Source organism: Sciurus carolinensis, chromosome 9 (assembly GCF_902686445.1).
Source record: "Sciurus carolinensis chromosome 9, mSciCar1.2, whole genome shotgun sequence".
Lineage (NCBI taxonomy): Eukaryota > Metazoa > Chordata > Mammalia > Rodentia > Sciuridae > Sciurus > Sciurus carolinensis.
This window is the reverse complement of record NC_062221.1, coordinates 64,150,643-64,163,818: the sequence shown is the minus strand read 5'-3', so window position 1 is coordinate 64,163,818 and position 13,176 is coordinate 64,150,643. Positions and strand designations below refer to the sequence as shown.

Below are 13,176 nucleotides of genomic sequence, written 5' to 3'. Positions count from 1 at the left end.
TCAGAGAATTTACTGATACCTTTGTTTAATCCGTGAGTTTATACTTAAGAAGTGACTATAACTAGTTATATATATCATATTGTTATATAGTAATTTTATAGTCAATGTCACGTAACTTTTCAGTCACCAGTGGATTGTATATACTACGGTGGGCCCGTGAAACTATCGTCTACTGACATCATAGCTATCTTTGTGTTTATGTACACATGTCCTGATGTTCACATGGTGATGAAATCTTAATAACTTTCCTGTCACTAAGCAGCATGTGACTGTTTTTAAGACCTGTTTTCCCAAGAAAAATGTTACTTCAGGGAATTAAATTATACTTATTCATCCATTTAACAAATACTTATTGACTAGCCACCTTGTGGCAGGAAGAGCAACCTAGAAAATGATCACAACTGAGGAAGTCCTGAAAGTAGGAGCAAGCACCTGGGGGCGGAAGGTAGCAAGAGCCATATCACATGGGGCTGTAGGCCCTCTGAGGGGGTTCTGGATATTTTCCGAAAAATAACATAAGCTAACAAGTTTTATATAAGTGAATAATGAGATGTGCTCAAATTCTTAAGGGCGAAAGTTTATTACAGATCAAGGCTGAGGTAGAGGAGGCAAAACTGAAGATGCTGGAAGTGTGTCTCCTGTGACATCCTACTTCAGTCATTCCTTTTTATGTCAGAAAAGAGCACAAAAAACTTTTGGTAAAAGAGGAGCAAGCAAGCATTGGCATATGGGCTGGAATGGAGCTCAGTGGTGGAGCACGTGCTTAGCATGTGGAAGGCTCTGGACTCAGAAATAAACAAGTGGGATATGAAAACACCTCGATCCAGGCACAGGCATATGAAAGAAATGAATAATGAATGGAGAAAGCATGTACTTATTTAGAGTAAGCTTTGACTTTGACAACAGTTTTATTGAGACATTTATATGCCTTACATACTATTTGATACAAAACTTACAATTCAGGGTGTTTAGGATATTCACACACCACAATCAATTCAGAAAATTTTAATCACCCCAAAGAGTCCCGACCCTGCAGTCAATCTTCTCATTCCTCCCTGCCCTAAGCAACCACTAATCTAATTTCCTTTATAGCTTGACAATTCTGGACATTTTATACAAATAAAATGTTGGTAAGGGTGAGGGTTGATTGGTAAATCCTTCAGCTTCCACGTGTTCCTCAAAAGAGCCTGGAGGAAGTAGCCTCAGTTGCCCACAGCTAGAACCATCCCATGAACTCGCCCTTCGTTGCTTTTCTCCCTTTTATTGTTTTCTCCACCTCGTCACTTCTGCTTCCAGAACGTGCCTCCCCAGTAAACGTAACAGAGCCAAAGTCCTTGCGTAGTGCAAGGATCCCAAACTAGGACACCCCTGCATGGGAGACTTCTGTTTTCACCTTTGCTTCTGCCCCAAATGCAACTCTTGAAGCATTCCTTGCATTTTTTTTCTAAGTATTCCCATCCTCGTGGAGGTTTGTACTCTAGACTTACAAATTAAGCATTATCATTATCACTAGTGTTTTGAATTTCTGGCATTTTATTCCAAGGAATATGCCACACTTTTAAAATAGAACCTACTATACATCTGTCATTGGTTTACTTTCAAAAAATAAGAATTTCTAAGATTTTTGTCAAGAAGCTAGTAGTCATGTATGTTTTCTTGGTGGGTAACTGGAAAATCAGGCAGCAAGCCAGAAATCTACTCAGTGCCACCTTGTTTAATAGCCCTTGCCCTTCTCCAGTCTCTAATGTGAGGAAAATCATTCAGAATTTTCACCCTTAATGTCCAGTTGCTGTGTGTTGCATTCTGCACATTGTATCCAGTTGATGGTGAAGAAGACGTGGGAAAAAAGATTTTGCTTTCCAGAAACAATTTTGCATTTTCAACTATCATATGGCATTATGAATGAAAAGTGCACAATACCCAGTAGACCAAAAATTCTTAACGTTTGATTAAAGTGCAATATGTACACAGAAAGCACAACCCTGTGCTTGCCTTCAGTCACACTCACCCTCCCAGGTTAACTACTGCTGTGACCTGCCCTGACTTTGTACTGAAGATTGAGTCTATATTACAATCTCTTATGTATCTGACTCCTTTAATCCAATATTGTGAGATTCATCCACACTGTTTACATGTAATAAATTGTTGATCATTTGCATTGTTTTATAATAGTGTACAGTGTGAATGTATCACAGTTTTCCTGTCCTATTGGATGTGTGGATGGTATACAAGCACAGGTTTTCAAGAGTAGAACTGCCATGGGTATCCTATACAGCATGTCTAATAGAACATTCTGTTGTAATGGAAATGGTCTATGATTAGTGCTTGCAATAAGTCACTGTAGACATAGTACTTATAGCAATTGAGGTGTGCTCAGTGTGATTGATGAACTGGATTTTTATTTGTATTAAGTATTTTAAATATAAATTTCACATGTGTCTTGTGGCTACTATAATCAGCACAGTTCTAATGCATACCTTTAAGTGAACAGGATGCATCTCTGAGGGGCATGTTTCCAGAAGTAAAATTCTGAAGCCATTAGGTATGCACATGTTCAGAATTACAAACACCCAATGAATTTTACTTCCATTCTTTCCTCATCTATATATATTTCTATAGGAAAGAAGATGAAATATTTACCTCTCTAGGTACTGCTTTTATTTCATAGGGGCTGAAATTAGACTTTGTTTTTATAGACTTGCCTGGATATTCCAAACTTGTGCCCTCACAGGAAGTTGTGGTAAGGTCACTGGGAAAGTCATCTTGCAGTGCCAACCAGTTTCCTCCCAGGTATTTCTTTTTCTTGCAGTACTGGGAATTGAGCTTTACCACTGAGCTACATTCCCAGCCCTTTTGATATTTGGCTTTGAGACAGGGTCTTGCTAAATTGCTGAGGCTGGCCTGAAATTTGCAGCCTCCCAAGTTGCTGGGGTTAGGAGTGGAATCACCGTGCCTAGCTCAGATATCTCCCCTTAGCGGGAACTCACCCCCTGATGCAAGTCAATCTGAACTAGCACTTAAGTCATAGGTCAATAAGGTTTTTTCCATGTGTTTAGTTAGGGGACAAAGGGTGTGGGGTGCTTACATCAAATCTGAAATATCTGCAAATTGACATTGTGCTTTTCTTCTTCCCAATAAGGTATAGATAATATCAAGCCTATTGCTGGTATCTTAGAGTCTAGGGTCCTCCTAGAATGTCCAGGAGACAGAGCCTGGATCTGAGCATCTTTTCTCCTCCAACTGAATCCAGTGCCTGGGCAGATTCTAAGAGGTGCTCATTTACTTAGCCGCATTCCTGAGCTTTGGGGAAATGCTGGTTAGGTCTCTACCTGAGTCTCTTCTCTGGCAGAGAACAACTCAGGAATGCAACTAGACAGACTTAAAGGTAAATATGTCCTTTGTTCTTTTTCTTTCCTTAATCTCAGACTCTAATCTTCATTGTACTGTACATTGAAAAAGTGACTACCATCATGTTTTCCAGTGCATAGTTAACTGTTGAGCCCCTTCCAAGAAAGAAACAAAACCAACCAATTTGGCATGTATATTTAAAATAGTGTTGAAAGTGCCATGACTATTGTTGGATTGATTTGGAAGCAGCAGCAACTGAAGGGAGAATTATTTTAGAGACTCATTTTGGAAAATACTTTTTAAAAATGCAAGAGCTTTTAACCCTTGTTTTGGGCACTTGCAGTCACTTCTCCGAGTGGGATTTTGTGTTTTACTTTCTTGGTTGCTTAGCTGTTGGGGAATAGAGAAAAATAAAATATTTTTCAGGAAAAATAAAATCTGCTTAGCTGATAGTAGGCAAGCTGACAGACATGTGCTCTGTTGCTACTTAAGTCTGCACTTGGCAGCTGTTTGTATTCAGGCTATTTCTTTGTTTAAGAATCAGTCTTACAATGGCGTGCATGGTGGTGCATGCCTATAATCCCAGCAGGTCAGGAGGCTGAGGCAGTAGGATCAGGAATTCAAAGCCAGCCTCAGCAATTTAGCAATGCCCTCAGCAACTCAGTGAGACTCTGAGTTGGATGGGGATGTGGCTCAGTGGTTAAGTGCCTCTGAGTTCAATCCCCAGCACCAAAAATAACTAAATAAAAGATTCAGTCTTATAGACTTGAACCCAGAACTTTTAAAGTGTCTTCTAGAAATCAATGCTTCTTAAATTTGACGTTCATATAGATCATCTGGAATTCTTGTTAAAATGTAGAGAATGCTTAGATCTGGGTGGGGCCTGTATGTGTATATTTGTAACAAGTTCTCAGGTCATGCAGATTCTGCTGGTCCAGGAACCACAGTTTGGTAGCAAGCTTGTAGGCATCTTCAGAAGTCCAAAACTAAAGACAATGCCTGGAACTCCTGCCTGACCCAACAATCAAGGACAGAAGATGAGATTTGGGCAGGTGCTAGTGTAGGTTTCACATTTATAATTTATATATCTTGTCTGCTTCTAAAAATAGGCTCCTGCCAGGCACAGTGGCACATGCCTATAATCCCGGTGGCTCAGGAAGCTTAGGTAGGAGGATTCCAAAGTCAAAGCTAGCCTCAGCAACTTAGTGAGGCCCTAAACAACTTAGCAAGAGCCTGTTTCAAAATACGGATTCAGTCCCCAGTATAAATAAATAGACAACTAACAATATTAGAACACTTATGTTTTATATGAATTAATAAAATGTTGAATTTTTAAAAGAATTCTTGAGTTCACAGTAGTATATAAAAAGATGGGGGAGCAAGGAGAAGGGACGCTCTTTTTTCTTTTAAATACAAGAACCTGTCAGTAAATGTAGAAGGAATGAAAGAATCACCACTTTGTAATCACTAAAGAAGTCAATGATTCAGGCAAATATCATCAAGGAAAGTGCTTTGTACAGTGCAGAGATGAGGCAGACATCACCTTAAACAAGTGTTGAAAACTGGCACCCCAGATAATGCCCCCATCTGGCACGCTGTACCCCTGAGGGGGTGCCATAGGAAGTACACATCCCCACCTTCTACTATCTTTGCAAAAACACAGAAACTCAATGAATCACAAAGAAACAAGTAGGTAATTCCAGATTTGGAACATTCTGTAAGATAAGAGGCCTGGACTAAGGAGACATACGAATTATTAAATCCCAAACTGGGAAATAAACACCACACTGGACATTATTAGAATAACAGCCAATGTTAATATGGATTACATATCCAATAACATTGTGTATCAATATAATGGAAGTATGGTATGTTAGAAAATGTCCTTGAAATATATGCCAATGCATTGGAGTAAAGTGTTACGATACCTAGTTTGGAGCAAGAAATGGAGAATAAATGTGGCAAAAAGTTTAACAAATGATGAATCTAGATGGGTATTCTTTCACCTTTGCTATAGGCTTAAAATTTTTCAAAAAAGTTTTTCAATAAATTGAAGGGACAGGCCAGGCATGGTGGTGCACACCTATAATCCAGCAGCTCAGGAGGCTGAGGCAAAAGAATCATAAGTTCAAAGCTAACCTCAGTAACTTAGAGAGGCCCTAAGCAACTCAGCGAGGCCCTATCTCTAAATAAAATACAAAAGAGGTGGGGATGTGGCTCAGTGTTTTAAGTACCCCTGAGTTCAATCCCTGGTACCAAAAAAAAAAAAAAAAAAAAAAAAAAAAAAAAATTGAAGGGACATAAAAGGAGACAGTAAAATACCATAAGGGCTCAGGAGCTGTTAGGAAAAGAATGGACAGAGTTGAACCAAATTGTTACCGTGATAAACAGAAATGTAGTTCCTATCTTCCCTCTCTGCCTTCACCAGTAACTAGGTTTGGGGAAGTGTGTTCATCTGGCTCATGATGGCATATACGAACTTGGTATGAAGTTGGTTTCTTTCTGAATTGTAAACTACAATGAGAACTTATAGTTCTTTAAAATAATTACTTGGATATAAATATTTAAGTGCTGAATTCTTTTTTTTTTTTTTTTCGTACTGAGGATTGAACTCAGGGGTGCTTAACCACTGAGCCACATCCCCAGCCTTTTTTTACATTTTATTGAGAGATAGGATCTCGCTGAGTTGCTAAGTGCCTCACCAAGTTGCTAGGGCTGGCTTGAACTCAAAATCCTCCTGCCTCAGCCTCCTGAGTTGCTGGGATTACAGGTGTGCGCCACCACATGCTGCTCAAGTGCTGAATTCTATTTAATTGGCTCGTTAAAAACTAAGTGGCCTTGCTGATAAACAGCATGCCTTGATATTGCCTCTTTAAAAAATGTAGAACTTTCCTTGATGTAACATTTCAACATCTCTCAGTTCCATTAGCCCTTTCCGAGCTTCTCGAGCATCATGAGGTAAATGAATTTCAGCAATTGCATGTTGCAAATGAGGCTCATGAGGGGAAAGAGTAAAACAACCTTCTCAAGATCATGCAGTGTCTTGACAACAGAGTGTACGACCCCATCAGTCCTACCACCTGTTTTAGTCATGACACCCCAACATGTCCACAACAGGATTGATTGATATTTGGAAATGCCATTACTTCAAAATGCATTCTTTAACAAAATCATTTTAATGCATATTCTTAGAATTGGTTTCTTACTAGGCACCATGGCACATGCCTCTAATCTCAGCAACTTGGGAGGCTGAGGCAGGGGGATCACACGTTCAAGGCCAGCCTTGGCAACTAAAGTAAGACCTTTAAAATGAAAAGAACTGAGAATTTAACTTAGTGCTAAAGTACCCCCGGGCTCAATCCCCAGTACCCCCCCCCAAAAAAAATCGGTTTCTTTATTATAATAAAACCAGACTGATGTTTTATTTTTGTTTTGTCACTACTGTTTGCCTAGTAGCCACAAGCCTTCCTCTAAATAACATGTTTGGTAAGAACACCGGCAGGAAACAGCCCTCACAGAAGGGAAAGCTCCTGCAGGCTGCCCAGGTTCCTACAGCCCTTCCTTCTTCACAAGGACAATGCCTGAGATCGCGCTGCCGCTGCCAACGGGAAATGCCTATGAGCAGTGACGTGGGCCGCTGCCCAAGGGGACAAGTGCTACAGTTCTCTTGTTAGGTTTTCTTCTCAGCAGACTTTGAACCATGGCCAGAAAGGCATGTCTTTATCTCCTGGGCGGCTCTGGGACTTCTGAGGAGCCTGGAAAAGGAACAGATTCACTCTGAGGGCCTACTGTGCAGAGCCCTATGGAAGATACTGGGTGAATCCAGGAGGGGGCTTTTGGGGAGGAGGGGTTCCAATGTATATAATCCCAAGTGCTGTCCATAGGCGGACTGCTAATTCCCCATGACTGGGAGCTGACTGTCCCTCCCTGCTCGGGTCCTATCCTTGCTGTAGCACTCCAGCTATTTGCCTTTCTCTTGCCATCCTTTTGGTCACCAGGAGGCCTTGGCAGGGTGGTGCCAGAAGGCATGAGCTGGCTGCCCAAACTCTTCCACTCGCAATCTTTGTGCCTAGGCTAATTCAGCATCCTGAAGCTTTGCGAGGGAAACTCAAGAGTTTGGTTTTCGACCCACGCGGCGGAAAACCATAAGTTTGCAAGGATCCTTGCAGCTCCCTGGTTTTGGGGTCCTCACTGACCTCTGGCAGGCCTGCAGCAGTGTTTGTTGTGGGCATTTGAGTCTTGGAAGATCAGGGGAGCCGCTGGTGGTGGAGAAGGGACAGGTGCTGGTTCAGAGCCGGAGCAAGCCCTTCTGGAAGGGAAGGACAAAGATGCAGACCTCAGGATAAGGCTCTGAGATGGAAACACGCCTGAAGTGGTCACAAAACAGCAAGAATTAATTGAAAAGATTTACTCTATATCTTAATGACTACAAGAGCCTTGGGAAATAGATTCAGAAAGTGTAATGTTTTTCTGCCCAATTGCCAACTTACCCAGTCATTGATTTTTTTCCCTTCTTTCTTTTTGTGGTGCTCAAGTTTTTAAGCTTCAAGCTTTCCAAGACAAGTGCTTTACCACTAAGCTATTATCCCAGTCCCCAATTTTTCTTTACATTTTAACCTATGAACAAGTGGTAAGGGTGAGGTAAAAGTAAAAATATGTCATTTAAGTTACTTTCTTAAATGATCATTATTACCATGAAGATTTTTAACAATTTTATGTATCAAAATGAGCATTTCTTGCTATTCAGAATTCTGGTGTTTCTAAGTTTCTTAATTTCTTTCTTTTTTTAATTTGTGATACTGGGAATGGAACCCTGGACATTGTGCACGCTAAGTAAGTGCTCTACCACTGAGTCACATCTCTGACCCTTTTTATTTTTTTATTTTGAGACCGGGTCTCACTAAGTGATCAAGGCTGACCTCAAATTTGTGATCCTCCTGCCTTAGCCTCTTGAAAACTGAGATTATAGGTGTACACCACCACACCTGGCTTCTAAATTTTCTTGATTGGGCAAATTTATTACAAATAAGAAGTTAAAAATAATGTAATTAAAAGTTACATTAATATAATTTTATATAATAAAAATGGGATGAATAGATAAATTCTTTTTGTGGCTTTTCAAATTTTATCATTATGAAAGTTATCTGATAAATTAATATTCTCATTTTCCTCCTTTACTATGTTGTTTAAAGGAGGTCAGTAGGAAAAAACAACAAAAATTTCTTATTTCTTAATAAGTATTGAAATATGAGATTTTTTTAAAAAAAGAAGAATGTAGAAATAGCACTACAACTAGAAAACAAGCAGGAAATTCACATTTATAAGAAAGACTAATAAACATTTAAAATAAAGGATCTGAAACTTATCGAGTGGGATGAAAGTACTTGCAACCCTGTTCAAATATTTGTTCCTGTCCTTCCACCTTGAATGTTTTCCTTTGCAGATTTTGACAAACTCCCTCCCTTGTCAGCATCTCTATCTAACGTTGATAGACCAAAGATTTATTTTCAAACATGGATCACAATGGAATATAAAGTTGATTTGATTTCTACTCTGCTACTCCCACAAAAATATTTCTGAAATTATTTTCTCAGGCACAGTATGTTCACTGATTAAAAGATAAAATTATCAGTCAAAACTTTGGACTGTTATCCTATTTTTAGAGATGTTTTACCTAATTTGTCTGTATTTATGATCTCTTTCGCGCATTTTATGTCATACAAAAGTTGGAAAGTACAACTTCTAAACTTTTCTCCCAATTTTATTGAGTTATAATTGACAGTTTAAAATTATTATAGCATTGTAATATCTCAAGTTGCAAACCTGATACTTTGGCTTGTCTTTTTTTTTTTCTTTGAAACAGAGACTCACTAAATTGCTGAGGCTGGCCTTGAACTTGTAATCCTCCTGCCTCAGCCTCCACGGTGCCTGGGATCATAGGTGTGCGATACTGTACACAACGGATAATTTGATTCTGATATGCGTATATACGTTGTGAAATATTCACCACAAGCAGACAAATTAACATATTCATTACCTTACATAATTACATTTGTTAAAAAGTTTCTAAACTTTCATACTATACAGAGTAGGATAAATGTTTTAGTTTACACAGGTACAACTCTGGCCATAGAAGTATAAATAATAATCAGTTTAATCATACATGGTGGCAAGATGCCTTTGAACTTGTCATGTACTTAGAGATATTCAGAAAACCAGTGGCTATTAGTGAATGTTTTCCTTCAAACATTAGATTTGGTTCATCAACAATTCAAGCATAACCAAGAATAAAAAAATATATTTGGATGTCTTTTGTTTACATGAAGCAATGAATTATTTATCTTAACATAATTTACCTTCAGCATTTCAAAGAGTCATAGCTTATCCTTCTCTTTGCTATATATTTAGAGCCACCAGCTAGCTTAGACCTTCTGAAGTACTATGAGAACTCAAAAGAACACAAGTATTCTTCCAACTGAGTTATATCTCCAGCCCACAACTCAAGTTTTAAGCTCCTTCTTTTTAGAAATATTAGATATGCTGTACTTTTAAAAACTAACTTGTCATAACTAATTTGTGCCTGTGTTAGAAACTTTTCAAATAATCTAACACGAGAGTTTCTCTATAGAAGTAATTAAAATTACTTCCATAGAAAGTGTCAACAGGGCCAGGGATGAAGCTCAGTGGTAGAAAGCTTGCCTGGCTTGCTTACAAGGCCTTGGAGTTTAACCCCCAACACTGCAAGAAAAGGACGGGGAGGGAAGGAAAAGGGAGAGAAGGAAAGAAAAGGGGAGGGGATGGAAAGGAATGAGTCATTAAAACAAAATATGGCCTAAAAGCTCTAAAAAAAGTTTACTAAGCTCTAGAATTTAGTTATGTCAAACTGGATAATAATATGAGTATACAGAATAACTACTGCATAATAAGCTCCGATGGAGCCTGGTCAAAACCAAAGGGAGGAGTGGGTGGGTCTTGACCTCCAGTGGGAGGGGCTTCACTGCTATGCACGGCTTGCGGGAGGGGTGGGCCTGTGAGCTCACAAGGGCAGCCATGAACTCACAAAGCCTCTGGTGGCTGGTTGCTGTAGCTCCCTGCCCAGTCCCGGTCATTTGGCTCCCTGTGATCTGCGCGGTCAGACGGTGCAGGTTTGTGCTCCAACCGAAAGATTACTGTCCACAGCCTGCTTTTGTGGCTGGGCAGGATGTAGTTGGCCAATCAGTTTTGGCGTGATGGAGGGGCCAAGGGCTGCCCCTCAGCCAGCTTGGACCTGGGCCTGGAAGAAGTATTCAGGGTTGAACCAGCATTGCCTGAAGATGTAAGACCAGGCCCTAATACTTGTGTCTTTCCTTGGGAATTGGTGATATGTGCAGCTATTGGATTTTTTTACTGTTCTCTTGTTTTTTGTGGAGAAGTTTTCAGTCTTTTAGAAGCAGGCTTTCCAGGGGAAGAGAGCTTGCTCTAAAACTTTCTGAACTACTTGAAGAAAAATGCGAACTATTTGAAAACTTTAGCCTTGTTCAAAAAGAGTATGATGGCTTGGAATCGTCCTTACAGGATGCGAGTTTTGTGAAGGAGTCAAAAAAAGCACAAAATTTGGAGGCGATATATGAAAAGCTGAATCAGTCCAAATCTAAACTTGAAGCCGAAATACTTATTCTAGAAAAAGAGCTAAAAGAAGAGAAATCCAAACATTCTGAACAGGATGAATGGATGGCGAATATAGCAAAAAGGTTACAGTCCCAATCAAAGTCCCTCAAATCACAAGTAACTGAAGCTAAAAACCTTCAGAATACTTCAAATGAATAAAAAAGAACTTAAGGTAGCAATAAAAGAGGCTTTGAGTGAAAATTCCCAACTTCAGGAAAGTCAGAAACGAAACTCCTTTTACAAGAAGCTGACGTATGGAAGGAAAAAGTGAGTGACTTTCATAAACAAAATAACATTGGAAGACTCTAAAGTACAGACAGAGCAAGTTCTATGTGATAAAGAAAATCACATTAAGTCTCTGATCGAATGCTTGCTAAAGATGAAAGATGGGGCTCCAGTGCTTGGAGAAGCCCTAACAGATAATCGTAACTTAAAGTTGGAAATGAAGAGTGAATCAGAAATTGGTGCTCACTTAGGTAATCAGCCAAAAGGAGCTTTGAAGAAACTGGTTTATGCTATTAAGTTAAATGCCTCTTTAAAAACTTAGAAGGAGAAATAAATCAAATTTATACTTTGTTATCTGAAGTAAATGAAACAAAAGATCTTATAGAATGTATTAAAAATCTTCAGACTGAACAAGAATCTTTGCAGTCAGAAAATACACAGTTTGAAAATGAGAATCAGAAGCTTCAGCAGAAACTTAAAGTAATAATTAAACTGTATGAAGAAAACGAAGTGAAACTTCACAGGAAATTAATAGTTGAGGAAAAGTGCCGGTTAGAGGAAGAGGAGAGACTTTGCAAAGTGGATAAAAGGATCAGCCTCTTAGCGAAACAGCTGGAGACCTATAGAAAGCAAGCCAAAGATCTGGAGGAAGAATTGGAGAGTACCATTCATTTTTATGAGAGGCAGATTCTTTTCTAAGAGAATAAAGCTTGTGATGATGATTTGGCAGTTTTGACTGCTGAAAGAAATGGTGAGTAAGGAAAGTAAATGCTCACAACAGACAAAAATTAACTGAAATAGAGTTTGAATTTAAACCTTTAGAAAAAGATCCTTATGCACTTGATGTTTCAAATACAGCATTTGGCAGAGAGCATGCCCTATATGGTCCCTCACCATTGGGTCAACAACCTTCATCTGAAATGAGAGCTTTTCATTTGGAAAAGAAGGGTGCACTCTCACCTTTGCTTCCAGGGGAAGGAGGAAGAGGTTCAGGAGGCCCAGAGAATCATCCGAACCATCAGATTAGCAATGAAAGAAGAGAATCAAGCTATGATGGGTTAACTGATCCTCATAGAGTACCTGCTGACACTGCGACCCTGTCACCTCCCTGGGAACCGGACCATAAGATGATGAGCCTTCCACCAGGCCAAGCGTACTCTGATCTACCTGTTCCTCTACAAAGGCAAAATGGATATTATTCTAATTATAGTAGACTGCCCAGACCACCAGAACTCAGAAGTTTTAATGTGCCTTCTTTGGATAAAGGGATGGGCATATGTCTTTAGAAATGGAATCCAGTAGAAATGATACCAAAGATGATCTTGATAATTTAAATGTGCCGGATTCATCTCGCCCTGCTAAAAATCAAGCAACTGGCTCTGGCTTTGTTTTTTTTACCTCTTGTTCCAATCAGAAATCCACTTCGAGTAGATCCAAGGAGTAATTTCATAAGAAGAGGATCTTTTCTTCCTCCATCTCCTCCAGGAAACATGTATGGAGCATCTTGAGATTATTTTCCACCTGGCCCACCAGCCCTTCCATTCCCAATTTGAAATATCTATTCACTGAGATGTTTTCCTCATTATCTTCCACCAAGAGCTGGATTTTTTCCCCCGACACCCACATTCTGAAAGTAGAAGTGAGTTCCCTTCAGGGTCGATTCCACCTTCAAATAAGCCTGTTGTTGAACATCCAGAAGCACAGCAAGAAATCTATTTTTGATCTTTCTTCAAAAGTAATTTGACTTACCTTATTTTTAGTTTAACTACTTTTACTTAAGTAATTACTTTTGCTCCAATTGAAGCTTAAGGGAATTATAATTCTTAGGATGGTACTTTGTACATAAAGACTTAAATATGAATCTTATGAGTAAATTATTTTCATTTTATTTTATTCTACATAGTATAAACTTTAATTTGGTTAATCCACTATTACATAAACAACAATGGAGTTTTA

At 39.2% G+C, this 13,176-nt stretch overlaps 1 pseudogene; it reads left to right on the top strand.

Annotated features, from left to right (window-relative positions):
- The first annotated feature begins 10,577 nt into the window (after nt 1–10,577).
- On the top strand, nt 10,578–12,851 carry LOC124993392 (melanoma inhibitory activity protein 2-like; annotated as a pseudogene).
- Nucleotides 12,852–13,176: the final 325 nt, after the last annotated feature.